Consider the following 13,513-nt stretch of genomic DNA (forward strand, 5'->3'; position numbering starts at 1 on the left):
ACAACAAACAGTCACCACAACGCTGCTTGTGCTTCTGCTAGGGCGGCAGTAGCTCAGTCTGTAGGGACTTGGGTTGGGAATCGGAAGGTCGCCGGTTCAAGTCCCAGCACAGACCAAGTCCAGAAATTGGTCTGGTAGCTGGAGAGGTGCCAGGCCACCTCCTGAGCACTGCCAAGGTGCCCCTGAGCAAGGCACCCAACCCCCCCCCCCCCCCCCCCCCCACAAGCCCAGGAGCCCCCGCCGTGGGCAGCCCCCCACCCCAAGACCCCTCCATCAGTGCATGTCCACAGGATCCTGTTTGTGCATGTGTGTGTATTTCAGTTCATGTTTGTGTAGCATGTTTACTAGACAGAGTGTTAAAAAAACGAATTTCCCCTTGCGGGATCAATAAAGTATAAATTCTATTCTTCTTCTTCTTGTCACAGCTCCGAGTTTGAGTTAGTTCTTTTGTTCCCTGTATTATTTGGTAATTTACTACGTGTTCCGCTATTCCCTGTCTATTTTTTACGTCATTCCTGTGTTAACTTGTTAGTGTTTCCTGTTTTATTTTGTAGTGTATGCCCAAGTGTTTCATGTCTAGATTTACTTCCTTCCTTTGTGTGTTTTCCTGCCTTTGTGTTTGTGTTCACCTGTATCTTGTTAGTCACACCTGTCTTACCCTCCAGTGTTTCATGTTTGGAAGTAGGAGAGGTTTTTATCGAGTGGCTGCTTCAGTTTTTTGTATCTTTTCTGGTGGACTCTGTTGAATTGTATTGTTTCTTGTGGCCATAGATTCCTTGGACTCTTCAGTCTTTTGTTACCTCCTAAGTTATGTGTTGATGTGCCTTTCAATTCAGGTAAGAACTGTGAGAAAAGCCTGCGCTTGGAGGAGTTTGGGTAGTAGTTGGATGGTCAAACAATAAATATTTAACATTAATTGCTTTTAACTTCATATCTATTTTGTCATACTTGACCAAGTGGCCTTTAACATTCAAAACTAACACGATAGGGTTCATAGTTCTAAGCATGGTTCCACTAAAAAAAGCTTTGAACACTTGGGAGTGATCATAGTCAACTGGTTTGACCAGAGACAAGATGAATAGGACCCAAATGCAGAAACAGAATACAGAACTGGTGCACATAAGTGATTTATTCACAAAATAGAAGCTCATAAGATAACAAGCATTTGAAAAGTCAGGCAAGAGATTTTGCAAAGATGACAGAGAAGAACTGGTCGGCTTATGTGTTAATGGCAAAATGGGAGTTGGGCAGGGGAAAGAGGTCATTGCAGTGATTGCGCGGAAAATGGGCATCAGGAAAGTAAGGGGAAAAAAGTCTGGGATCATTGGGTGGACAGGTCGAGTATGACAATTTACGTAGGAGAGGGAAATCTGATTAGAGAGGAAGGACAGACCATGACAAGAGAGATTCATCGGGTGGTGGGGAAGAAATAACGTTAAGATCTTCATCTATTTTGTCTTCTTCAATAAATCTGTCATCAGTTTGAAGCAGTAATTGGAGCTCTGGCTGCATGACTCCTCTGTACCCCATGGGCATTGAATTAATATAAAGCTGTTGGTTGGTACACAGCATTTTCTTGTCATGTGTCCCATCTGTGTGACATTAATGAGGATAGGCGCACAGGGCTTTCAGTATTATTTGACTCTATCCTGTCAATCTGGATGACAAATTATCCCTGTATGGTTTAGCCAATAGAGTGTATTGTTTATTTTGTCTTAATCCAATACTTTGCAGCAGATAGTCAGGTTTTATGATCATAACTTAAAATATGGAATAATGTGTTTTATTGGACTTTGAGCGACAGTTGAACAAGTTATGAAACATAAATGGCAAACATCCAGCAGAGAGGTAGCAACATTACATTGGAGCCATGTTTCTGGCCAAATGGCTGATTTAGATCCTGTTTACTCACCTTGTTCTATACTCTTCTACACAAACCCAGAGGGAAACATCTGCTAATCTTGGCTATTTAGCTGCTAAAGAAACACCACTCACCAAAGAGTTGCTAACTTATGTCTGTTGTAGGAAGGCAGCATAAACAGATGCATATTCTGCATTGAGTTTTTCTCCTGCAGGAACTCCTGGGACTGTGCCGTCCCAACCATCACCAGACGCCCAGCCACCACCATCGGACTGCGTCTTCCCTACACCATCGCCGTCCTCAATCATGCACGGCCTGCTCAGACCTCCACCTCAGCTGCAAGGAAGTGTGGACAACCAGAACGAGAGGAATAAAAAGGAGAAATCCTTCCTGCATATTATCCCATGTTCTCTTTTGTAAAGCGTCTCGAGATAACAGTTGTTATGAATTGGCGCTATACAAATAATGATTGATTGATTGATTAAAGAAGCTGCAAAGTGCTGAGACACACCCAAAAAAGTCGTCCAAAACAATAAGTGGGAAAAGATTCCAAAAAGCTGCTTACTCAGCAGAACGGCTATTTTGGGTGATCTTGTTGGTACGTCTGTCCAGCTGGTTCTTACATCCAACTTCCCTTTGCACCTTTAAGAAAAAGTTAAAGACCCAGCTCTTTTATGAACACCTTTGCACTTAATGATATTGATGATGTTTTTTGTTTTTTAATGACAATGACATTATTTAGGATGGTTTTGATGCTGATTAGAACTCTCAAGAGCAGCTGTCGATGTTGTGCTTTGCCTTACAAATATTGCAATTTTTAATCTAAAAGTATAATACAACAAAAAGACAAAAAAAAAAAGAATAGGCGTCATTCATTTTTTTACATATGTAACATTTTATATTTCTTACTCCCTTTCTTCTTTGTATCTAGATCTAAATGTTATGTAATTGCTCACACCATTATTATTGACCGTTTTTCCCTCTTCTTAGGGTTAGTGATTATATCTGCTCCTTTCAAGTTGAAATTGCTTTGCAGAAACTTTTAATTAGAATTGACTTACTGTACCTTGTAGCACCAGTGCCTCCATTCTGCACCTTACCCACTCTTCATGGAAATCGTTTTTTCATCTCCCTTTTATTTTTCATCAATTATTGTTGCAACTCTGGTGTTTCTCTGAGTTTGATACTTCCTTGGATTGTGGCCATTTCGGCTTAAACAGTCAATACCTGAGGGATGTCAAATGTAAAGGAAATGTGTTTCAAAACACCAAATAGCAGATGGACAGGATGGGAAAAGTATTTATCATTTACAGTATTAACATTCCCATGTGGACCACTATGAAGGATTTTCACTCAGCACCAAGATGTATTATTGAAAAAAAAAAAAAAATCAAATAATATTGATCAAGAGATAAAGCAAAGACCAAGTAAATTAAATCATCAGATTATACATTATCCTACTCTACTTGATGTAGACCCTGAGGAGTTATAACTAATTCCATGATTCTACTTGGGTGTTAGTTTTAAAGGTATTGGAAACATGACTTTAACTGAACTGACTGAACAGGATACATTTGTATTTGTAAAAGCTCAATTGAATAAAAAAGGATGTAAATCCATTTGCACAACTCTAAGACAGGGAACGTTAAAGTGTACACAACAGCAAAAACAGGCAAAAGTCAGACATAAGCAGACGGAGGGGATGAGGCAAACCTATTAAACAGGGGATCAGGCTATAGCCAGCAAGGCTCAACAAGGTAGACAGGTAAACACAGACAGCTTTGACACAGGACATGAAACAAACAGTCATGGAAAAATGAGAGCAGTTATTGCTTGACATTTTGACAGTGTTTGCCAGGGCCGGGTGTTCTGTAGAAAAGTGCTACTCATCGAGATGAGCTACCATGGGGCTCTGTGCAGTACAGGGAGCAGTGTCTCTAAATAACAGAGTGTAAACCAGAATTTATAAAGTATATAATTGAAAAATTCCAAATTCTAAAACTGCCTTAAAAAATGATTAGTCAAAGGCATTGCCATTGTTATACTTCATTGTAATAGGGTTTCCCTACAATCACACACATTATCAGATACAGTTCATGCAGTGTTATCTCTGTATTGTTTATCTCTCATCATCATCTTCTGCTCCCTACTCTCTCTCTTCCAACATCTGCTGTCTCTACCTTCATCATTTGCAGATGTCTGTCTGGATAGATGGCGTTAGAGTATGCTGTGTGATCACATAATAACGGCTCGCTAATTTATCAATAGCACCTAAATACGTGATAAAGAGACAGTTCCATAATATGGCTAACTTGTTGAAAAAATTTACATCCGGTTCATACTTCTTAGCCTTATTACGGTTTTGGGAACAATTAGAAGACACCGAGTTGTTGGCTTCATCCCACAATGACTGGAACACTTTGACATTTTCCCTCTCCTCTCGCTGTGACTCGTGTCAAGGAGTGCATAATGAGTGAGTTGTTAAGAAAGTGAGAGAGAGAGAGTGAGCATCAGAGTAAGACTGAAATGAGCAAAGCAGAGGGAAAGGTAAGCAGGGAAGTTATACATCTGATAGATAACTACTAAGCCCTGATGTTTGAAAGAGACTGAATATTTCCCCCCAAAATAGGGAAAGACAACCACAATATTCTCTGTGATATGATACAATTAATTAATTGGAAATCTCCTGTGCTAACTATTCTCTTCAATGTAAACAAACTCTATGAAGCCCTTTGTTTAAGTTTACCTGGAAAATTTGACACATTTCATATAACCAGAGTTGTTGTTCCTGTTCAGTATGCTCCCTCATGCTCTGTCACAACCTGTAGTCACTCAGCTGAACACAGTCTCAATAAACATTGTCTCCAGACACCTTCAACAAATTAGTGCTTGCCACTAAACCAACATGTTGGCAACTCCACTCTCTCAATCCTAAACTCATTACGGGTCACCTTTTCAACAGTAGGTGTCGCCTCCTTTCACTCTCAGTAATACTTCTCTCTCCCCCTGTATTGTACCCTCAGCCTGTTGTAGAGGGACAACGATTACCCTGCTCTTCCTCGTTTCTAAAAAGGCTCATTTAAAAGCTCCCCTTTATGTCTGAAGTCCTCAAAGACACAGAACTAAACTGATGATCTACTCAGCAAATGAGGGTCTTTATAGACATGGTTTTGTGTGCTTTCTGTTTGGTGATTGGTCACCACAGACTGAAGTAGACTCAATGACATCACCCATTTGTTTCTAAAGAGGCATTATGAAGCCCAATGACGGTGGCTGCCTTGTCAGAAATGCTGTGTATAACTTTAAAATATAGAAAAAGATGGCTCGCAAAATGCAGGGCTTCAGTATTCCAGATAATTTAATTCACCAGGGACTTAATGTTTCTAGCAGACCTGGTATTCATCAGGCTAAAGTGCCATCTGAAATACACCTGAAAACAGTCCCATGAGCAATTGCATAATCAATCTCAGATCAGTCACAGATAAACTAACTTTCAGGCAACCTGGTGACAGTCAAAGAGCTGGAGCTTAGGCGGGCTTAAAGGCTCCTGACAAACAGCAACAACGTGTCCACCTGTCAGTCATACCCCTTATTATGCATTATGCATAATTCATGCCTTTATAATAATAATAAGCTATTGAAACCTTGAATTGGTCTGTACAAATGTTTATTTCTGCTGTAATATTTAGCATTTGAATATGGGGTCTAATGAGGATTACTTGACTTTTGCAGCCAACCTCAAGCGGACACTTGAGGAAGCGTAGCTTTATGCACTTCTGCATTGGCTTCATTTTCGACAACACACAGTTTATGACAAGATAGGTAACAATGACAGATGCATATGACAAGCACTGTCCTATACGTGTTGTACATCAAATGGCAAGATCTGTAGGACTGCCTTGTTGGCAGAAATCATGAGGATCTGATTGCACTTGACATTTTATTCAAAATGATGTGAGATCATTTTTTTTTAGTTCCTTTTTAACTTTCTTGGAAGGAAAACTGCTTGAACTGACAGGACACATTTGTAAACTTGGCACACAGTCCATCTTGTTGATATCTTTAAATGGCCTGGGGGAATGCACTTTAAACTTGTAAAACTTCTACTTTTTTAGGAAATTGATTTTTTTTGGTGGGTGATGGGGATGACTAAACACACGATTGAGTTGTTGAAGACAGGTGGTTAGACAGGGACCCTTTAAAAACACAACAAATAATGATTCAACCAGAAGTCTCCTTCAGATGATCGTTTGGGGGCCAAGTATGTAATAAAGATACGCTGTTAGGCACTATGACTGCAAGTGTGGTCAAACAGTTAAAAGTGCTTTATGTGGAAAAAAAAAGCACTCAAATAAAACCACTGGGAATGTGCGAAGTAACAATTCATATAGGACATCTACTGCCATGTAATTACTTTTACCTGAAGAAGCCCTCTGGTCAAAATGTTTGGATTGATTTTTGATCGATGTAATATACATTGAAAATGCGTGCAGGCATATCCTTCTTTCCTTGCCACCTTTTAAGGTGTACCACAAGGTTCAGTACAAGGCCCATTGCTATTTTCCATGTTTTTTTAAGCACAATTCTCCATCTAGAGGCTTAAATTGTATTTATACTTATGATTTCACATTTAAGTGTTATGGTAACGACAACAAATTGTATGCTTCCAATTACAAGGACAACACATTTTTTAAGTTTTTAATTGCAGGTATCTTTGTGTCTCCAGTCTTTGTTAAAGATAAAAAGTATATTGCTATGATGAAGTTATGCATCAGTTTTCAGAGGTTATCAGAGGATTTAAACACCTACCATATGCTGCACACTTTAATGCTCACTGGTTTTCAATTTCATTCTCAATAATTTAATTATTCCTCACTATTAATGCCACCATATTAGAGGCACAAAATTTCACTTTCTTTTGAACTCAAACATTAAGCGATGTGTACTTTTGTCCTTTCATAAACTTAGTTGGAGGAAAGATAAAACACAGTGCTGGAAAGTTATGATCTAGTGTGTATAAACCGGTATGTCCTCGGCCTTGGAACAGCAGTCACAAAAACAAGAATAACAGAGGCTGGCGTATAGCCTTCCCCAGGGCACCACTCTGTACAACACACACATAAACAAACTGTAGGTTTGGAAGCTCCGTTTGACTTGGAGCTCAGACTTAGATGTGTTTTGTAAATAATTTGACACCCACTGATCTGCAGTTTTGTCAACTGCATGCCTGGAAGATATGACTGCTGCTGTTTGTTTATTGTCCACAGAGATATAACTTTTATTGGTGCAGCTGACTCTGAGAAAGTGGTGACTCGCGGACGGAAAAAATACTTGAAATCTACCATGAAAAGATGAATTAATTCAGTAATTGAGCCTCTGGAAAGTTATGCTTTTAATTGAAGAGTACATATACATAAATGTGATTTAATTTACCTACATTTCCATAATAAACATAAAGTGTTGAGCACCCAGCTTAAGCCCACCCACCATTTTTATCATTTTCATGGACATGAAAAAGAAAGAGACCCAACACTATATGACATATACTGATAGATTTTAGTTTTGTTTCTTCAGTGTCACAAGAGCAACGAGATGACCAAAACAGCTCACCACACACTAATAGATTAAGACTAATAATAATTATAAGACTAATAATTCACAAACAACCAGAGTCCTGACTCTCAAAACTAGAAACCTTACAAATTCTCTTGCGGTAAACACACAACAAAGATGGTGGAAAATGGCAAAAAGAACAGGCGATGGCGGTTATTAGACAACATATGAAAAAAGTGGTTTGCTGCAGTTGTGCTTCTTTGTTCAGTCCAATTGCTTTCCAACTGGCTCTTGTTTTGGTGTCATGTGACAATCCACAGGGTGCGTGCTCGTCTGAGCTTGGAGTCAACAGGATATGGGATACAACATGTTTAATATCTTTTGCAGCCAAGACGTTCTTTGGAGCACAGCAGGGGAAGTAAAACTACCTCACACCACAAACAAATCAAGCAATATAATCTTTAGAACCATTTTAAAATTGACCCTTTGTTTAGTTTGTTGGAAGAGGCAAATACGGGCAAAATAGACTTAATTATCTTTTAGTGGATACCCCTCAGTGGTAGAATGAAAACAAACCAAACTAGACTGGTGTGACTGCAGGTGGTTCAACATTGCTTGGTTTGTCATCAAGAAGCCCAGCGTTTTTTTGTGCCATGCCCTAATCAGTTGATTAAAATATCAAAATGGCTCACAGCTGCTGTGACTTCAGCTTTATGCCTCTCATGTTGGCATTCAGGTGGATCAGCAGAGAGGCCATTCTGATGTCTCAGAAGAACCCAATACAGAGATGGGCTGTATTAGTTACAGATAACATGCTTCATTTATCTGTTTGGCACAGTCTACCAGTGGCTGAGGAAAGGACTGGCAAGCTCGGATGGGAGCACAGTAGCTGCCAAAATGACTCCCCATGTGACCTTGCTATGTGAGACCAACTACTGCTGCCAAACCCAGAGGAAGGGCCCTTAAGATGATGAGCAATCGAGCTGTCAGGAGGTACTGACAAATATCATAATTTCAAATATTTTCTGGACACAGAAGGCCCTTAGTGAGAGTTTATATTCATCAATAAAACTGGAGAAAAAAAAAACAAACACGCCTGACTCCAGCCATGCCATGAATCATCACTGTGATACGGAGGAAGTCGATGTTATGATAGTCGAGGTTGAGCAAGGGGCCTTCAAAACAAGTAATGTTCTTGTAATCGTAACTGATTATAACTTAAACCTTGTCATTACGCTCAACCTTACAAAGTCATATTAGTACCTGTTTCAAACCTTTACCATTCACCTTCTTCTCATGGCTGCAATTATCCCCTCATGGAATAATAAGGGTGGGAAGCATAAATACTGTTACACAATAGTTTGCAAAAGCTTTGTTGTTTAGCAAAGTGCTATTGCCAATCCATAATAAAGGGATACTTCACCCGTTGAAACATGAATCTGTACTGACATTGGGTCATATATGTAGTAGAAATGTGAAATACATTTTGAAGTTGGTGCCTTCTTGGCCAAGAAAAAGTAGAAAGACACATGTGGATGAAAGACACCAAATCCCAGAATGCACAGCACCGCAGGCCACTCCACACTAAGGTCCTCGATTTCAGAATCAGAAATACTTTATTAATGCCAGAGGGAAATTCGATCGTTACAGTTTCTCCAATATATACAGTATAGCCGCAGCAGCCGAAACACAAGACCGGCTTGATGGCAGCAGCCGTCTCGGCGATATCCTCATATCGTGTTATGGGGTTTTATGTAACTGAATGTTGACATTGTATTGTAAAAAGTGAAGGTGCACAATTTAAACAAAGGAAGTGCATGTAAGTTGTGTAAAATAACTCAAATCAAATTCCTGAGTGAAAAAAGTAAAAAAAAACAAAAAAGGGTCCCATTAAAATGTACAATTTTAATCTGTTGTTTACACATAGGCCCAACTGGGGACACGAGTTGGAAATTAGCAATAGCTATATACTCTTTATGCAGCACATCAGTTTCATGCTTTGTATTGAAATTATGTTAAATTGCATTGTCCCTATTAAATAAATAAATTCAAACATATTTATATTTTTTCGCCATTATCAGCTTTCTCCATAGAGCCTGTTAGCATAGCTTCCAAGCAATATGGCAGACGTTAAGTTTCGATTCTGGGAGTGAGTTCCCACCCACTGATCTGTGATTGGTCTGTAGCTTCAATGGTCGAAAATATGAGGAACTAGCGTTGTAGTTTCACCCCGCTAACCACAACAGCTTCCAGTGACGCAATATGACGATATTTGCGTCACTGGAAGCTCCTTTTCAGACTTAGAAATACAGGACTTTCCAGTCTCAGGGGGACATGAGGGCTGGATGCACGACCATTCAAAAATACTACCAGTTTACTACTGATACAATGCTTAATGCAAATGGGTGAAGTATCCCTTTAATCACTCGGTCTCTTTATTAAAATACAACCAGAAAGTACAGAAAATATGTAATGAAATAAAAAAACGGACCATTTTCTGAACAAATTGGCTTCTGCAGGCATACATCAGCAGTGTAATCTCCCTTAGCACATGTCAAACTCTTTTGAGGAGACTGTATTTAAGTTTTCTTTTGGCATATTGTTCTTTCAGCACTATTCATAGTTCTTCATGAGATTCTGTCTTTTCTTTCTTTCTCTGTCCATTTGATCCCATACCTCCTCTACAGAATTCAGGGAGGCCAGTCCATGACTGTCAATGATTTATCAGCAGATTTTCTCTCCAAATATAATTCCCCCGCATGAGCCGTGTATTTCGGATTTATCATCCACTATGTTCCCCCAAAAAAGTGGTTTCTTGAAAACCCTCCACAAAGACTTATCGGTCAAGGTTCAACTTTCCAGAGCTGCCGGATGCTGAGCCAGGTTCCCAAAGAAAAAACAAGTCTTTCGCCTCTCCCTATTTATTTATTTATTTTTTTGTCTTTGACCTCTCTTGATTTTTTCAAATGTCTTCATAACAGCTTGAATACCACATCTTAAAAGTCCAGATTGTTGCGGACTTTCCTTTGAGAGTGGCCTTGCTGATGCAAAGCTATGATTTTATGTCCTTCAAATGGTTTGATCTTTGGCATTTTAAATGGAATGAAGTGATTGAAATGATGCTTTAATAGCATAGCCTTAAACTCAAACAAGACGTGAATGAAATCATCAACACAAAAAAAATAAAAAAAATAAAAATAAAGCTCAAACAACCAATAAGAAGCTTTTAACATATCTTGAATAAACCTGATATAATACACTAGAGGAAAAGGGCAGTAAATCTCATCTGATCTGCCAAAGAGAGTTCAAGACATGTTGAGTGTAAGAGGAAGTCACGGTCAATTCTTCAACAATAGTCTTTATATAGACAGATAGAATAGACAGAAAATGTTCTGTTCATCAATACTATATACATATTTCCTTTATCTTCTAGTTGTATTCTAATGAAGAGTCTGACAAATAAATATAAACGGTCATGCATTGCTTAGCCATCACAGTACTGTTACTGTTTAGCCACCGCCTGCCCATCATTGTAACAGTTTGCTCCTCTTGCCTTGTGTGCTATCGAGGGATAGCAGGCTGTTGTTATGCATAATTGGCCAATCAGATTCAAGTGTTTTACACAGCTGTGTCATAAATGTAGATAAAGACATAGGTCCAATTTTCTCTTCAGTCCTGATTGTGACGGACAATCACGACTGAAGAGAAAATCATCGGTGCTGACCTGGCAGTGGGTGTCAGTCATCCCATACCTTTCTGCAGATGTCACTCCTTCCATGACACCTCTAAGATTACTTTGACTTGATTACCCCACAAACACAAGCCACAGCTTCCCTATCACATCAGCTTAGTTTGGTTTATATCCTGTATTTAAATGTCAGCATATCAGTTCTTCACTTAATGCATGACATGAGGGGATTTGGCTGGCTACAATCGACAGGTTGTAATTCTCCCCAAATACTGTATTTTGAGGCTGAACTTGCAGCTTGGGGGCCCTCTAGTGGCTTAGGGGTCCGCATAGTCCGCATAAAGCAAGAAACGTCTCTGTCACCTTTCCATAATCTCCTCCTGTTTTTTTTGGCAAAGATTACTCCTTAATTATTATGTTAAATATTTAATAAATCAGTTTCAAAGAGTTCCATTTTATGGGTAATTGATAAGCTGCTACTGTTTGCTCTCTCCATTAGTTGTGGTCATCTGTGCCGATAAGATTATTTATACGTGCACAAAGCTGTGTGAACAATTAAAGTCTACAGGCGATCAAACAATGTAAAAAAAGAACTGTGTCTCCTCATCACTGACAAGCTTGTGCAGTAGGGGAAATTACCTCTGAAAGGACCAGTAACAGAGGTGATTTTTATATGCAGTACATTATAAGGACACAGATATAATAGCAGAGCTCCAGTCAACTTTTATTCTCCGTGCTGCCAGAGCAGCCTCAGCTGTCAAGAGAGAGTCTCCCTCTCTCTTCATCTGCACAGCAACAGCTCAGGGCCAGCAGCAGACTAATGAACAGGACTGCGAGACAGAAGGCCAAAAATTTCCTCACAGCTTGACAAGTTATGGCAACTTTGCAGCGGATTCATAAATACCCAAGACCCTCACTCGGCACCATCATCAAATCCAGGGAAGAAGTGGTTGTTAAAATCAAGGTTAAATACATCAACATGGCCGGTACAACACGAGATATCTATTGTACAACGGCAGCTTTGCAGCCTACTTTCCCGAGCAGTTACGTCTGTTTTTGGACCCTTCTGCACCTTAAAAACGAAGTTCAATGCCGGTATTCAGTATAAGTGGAGGTAGGAGTTTGACCTTTTGCAGAGATGACAGTAAAGGTGTTTGTGTTCTGTAACAGACATTGAAAATAATGTATAACATTTTAATAACTGTCACTACTATTTATAGCTCATATGCTGCTAGAAGGTACATCCTACAAATTCTTTGCTACTTGGGTACATCTCTATAAGGCAAGAAAGAAGACATCAGCTTACAAACCAAATGTAACTCTGCTGCCATGAGATGTTTTACATAGATATGGTTACAGCTTCAACCTAAGAGAAGAGTTACTCTTAGATGGTAGACAGATTTAAATGGTTCATTCACAAAGTTACCAAAATGTATGAAATCATGAAAATTTGTACTAACAGCTCACAGAAGTATGTTAAAGAGTTTACATTACTTAAAGAATGACATTGAAATGGCTTTCATAGTTTGTACCATCTCAATAGAGCTTACAATACGACACAACACGACATGAAAGATACGATAAGACACAACGATATTACCCAACACGATAAGATTCAGTATGATACAATACAGTAAGATCCAGTGTTGAAAAATAAAGCCCATGCGGATGTTCAAAATCCTGCAGTGTGGCGAGTGTCCGCTTGAGGCTGGCTGCTGAAGCACTGGAAGTCACATACACAGCCATTTAAAAGCCTGTTAACTTAACATGTTTACAGCCTGGTTCGAAAAGCAAAATTAGTCTGATAAGCTTATGTCTCCACCAGCACACACTGTACAGGAGTGAATTTTTTTGATGACTCATCTGTTTTGATTTCATGAAGGATAAGCGTTATTCACAATAAGGCTCTTAGCTGTCCTGATTGAAAAGCCAGCGGGATGTAACGATTTGTCAAGGGGCTTCAAACCCACCTCAGCTCCAGCTCCCTGTGTGTTGTTAGGTTGACTGAAAGTTAGGCTGAGACAGCATTTCCAGCATGGCGGCTGCCATCAATGGGACTCCACTCAGGCTTCGTCCATTAATATTTACAATACGATGAGATATCACATGATAGTATGATTCGACACCACATGATAATTCGATACCATACCAAACATGAAAGTTATGATATGATACAGAGAGTCCGGAGCCATCGCAGGGCAGTGACCCAAGAAGAGATTAAACACAATCATTGATCCTCTTGCCTCTTTAATTGAATCAGCTGAGCGGGTTTGTGCAGCTGCAGGTATTCTTAACTTGTCAAACTTGCAGGAGAAGCAGGGAGAACCTAAAACCATTGAGCGGTGTGTTTCTCACCTGGCCCTGAAACCACAAGATCCCTCAGGTGGAGCTGTGTTAAAAAAAACACTGTT

The sequence above is a fragment of the Labrus mixtus genome, chromosome 18 (genome assembly GCF_963584025.1).
Source record: "Labrus mixtus chromosome 18, fLabMix1.1, whole genome shotgun sequence".
In the NCBI taxonomy this organism is placed as follows: domain Eukaryota; kingdom Metazoa; phylum Chordata; class Actinopteri; order Labriformes; family Labridae; genus Labrus; species Labrus mixtus.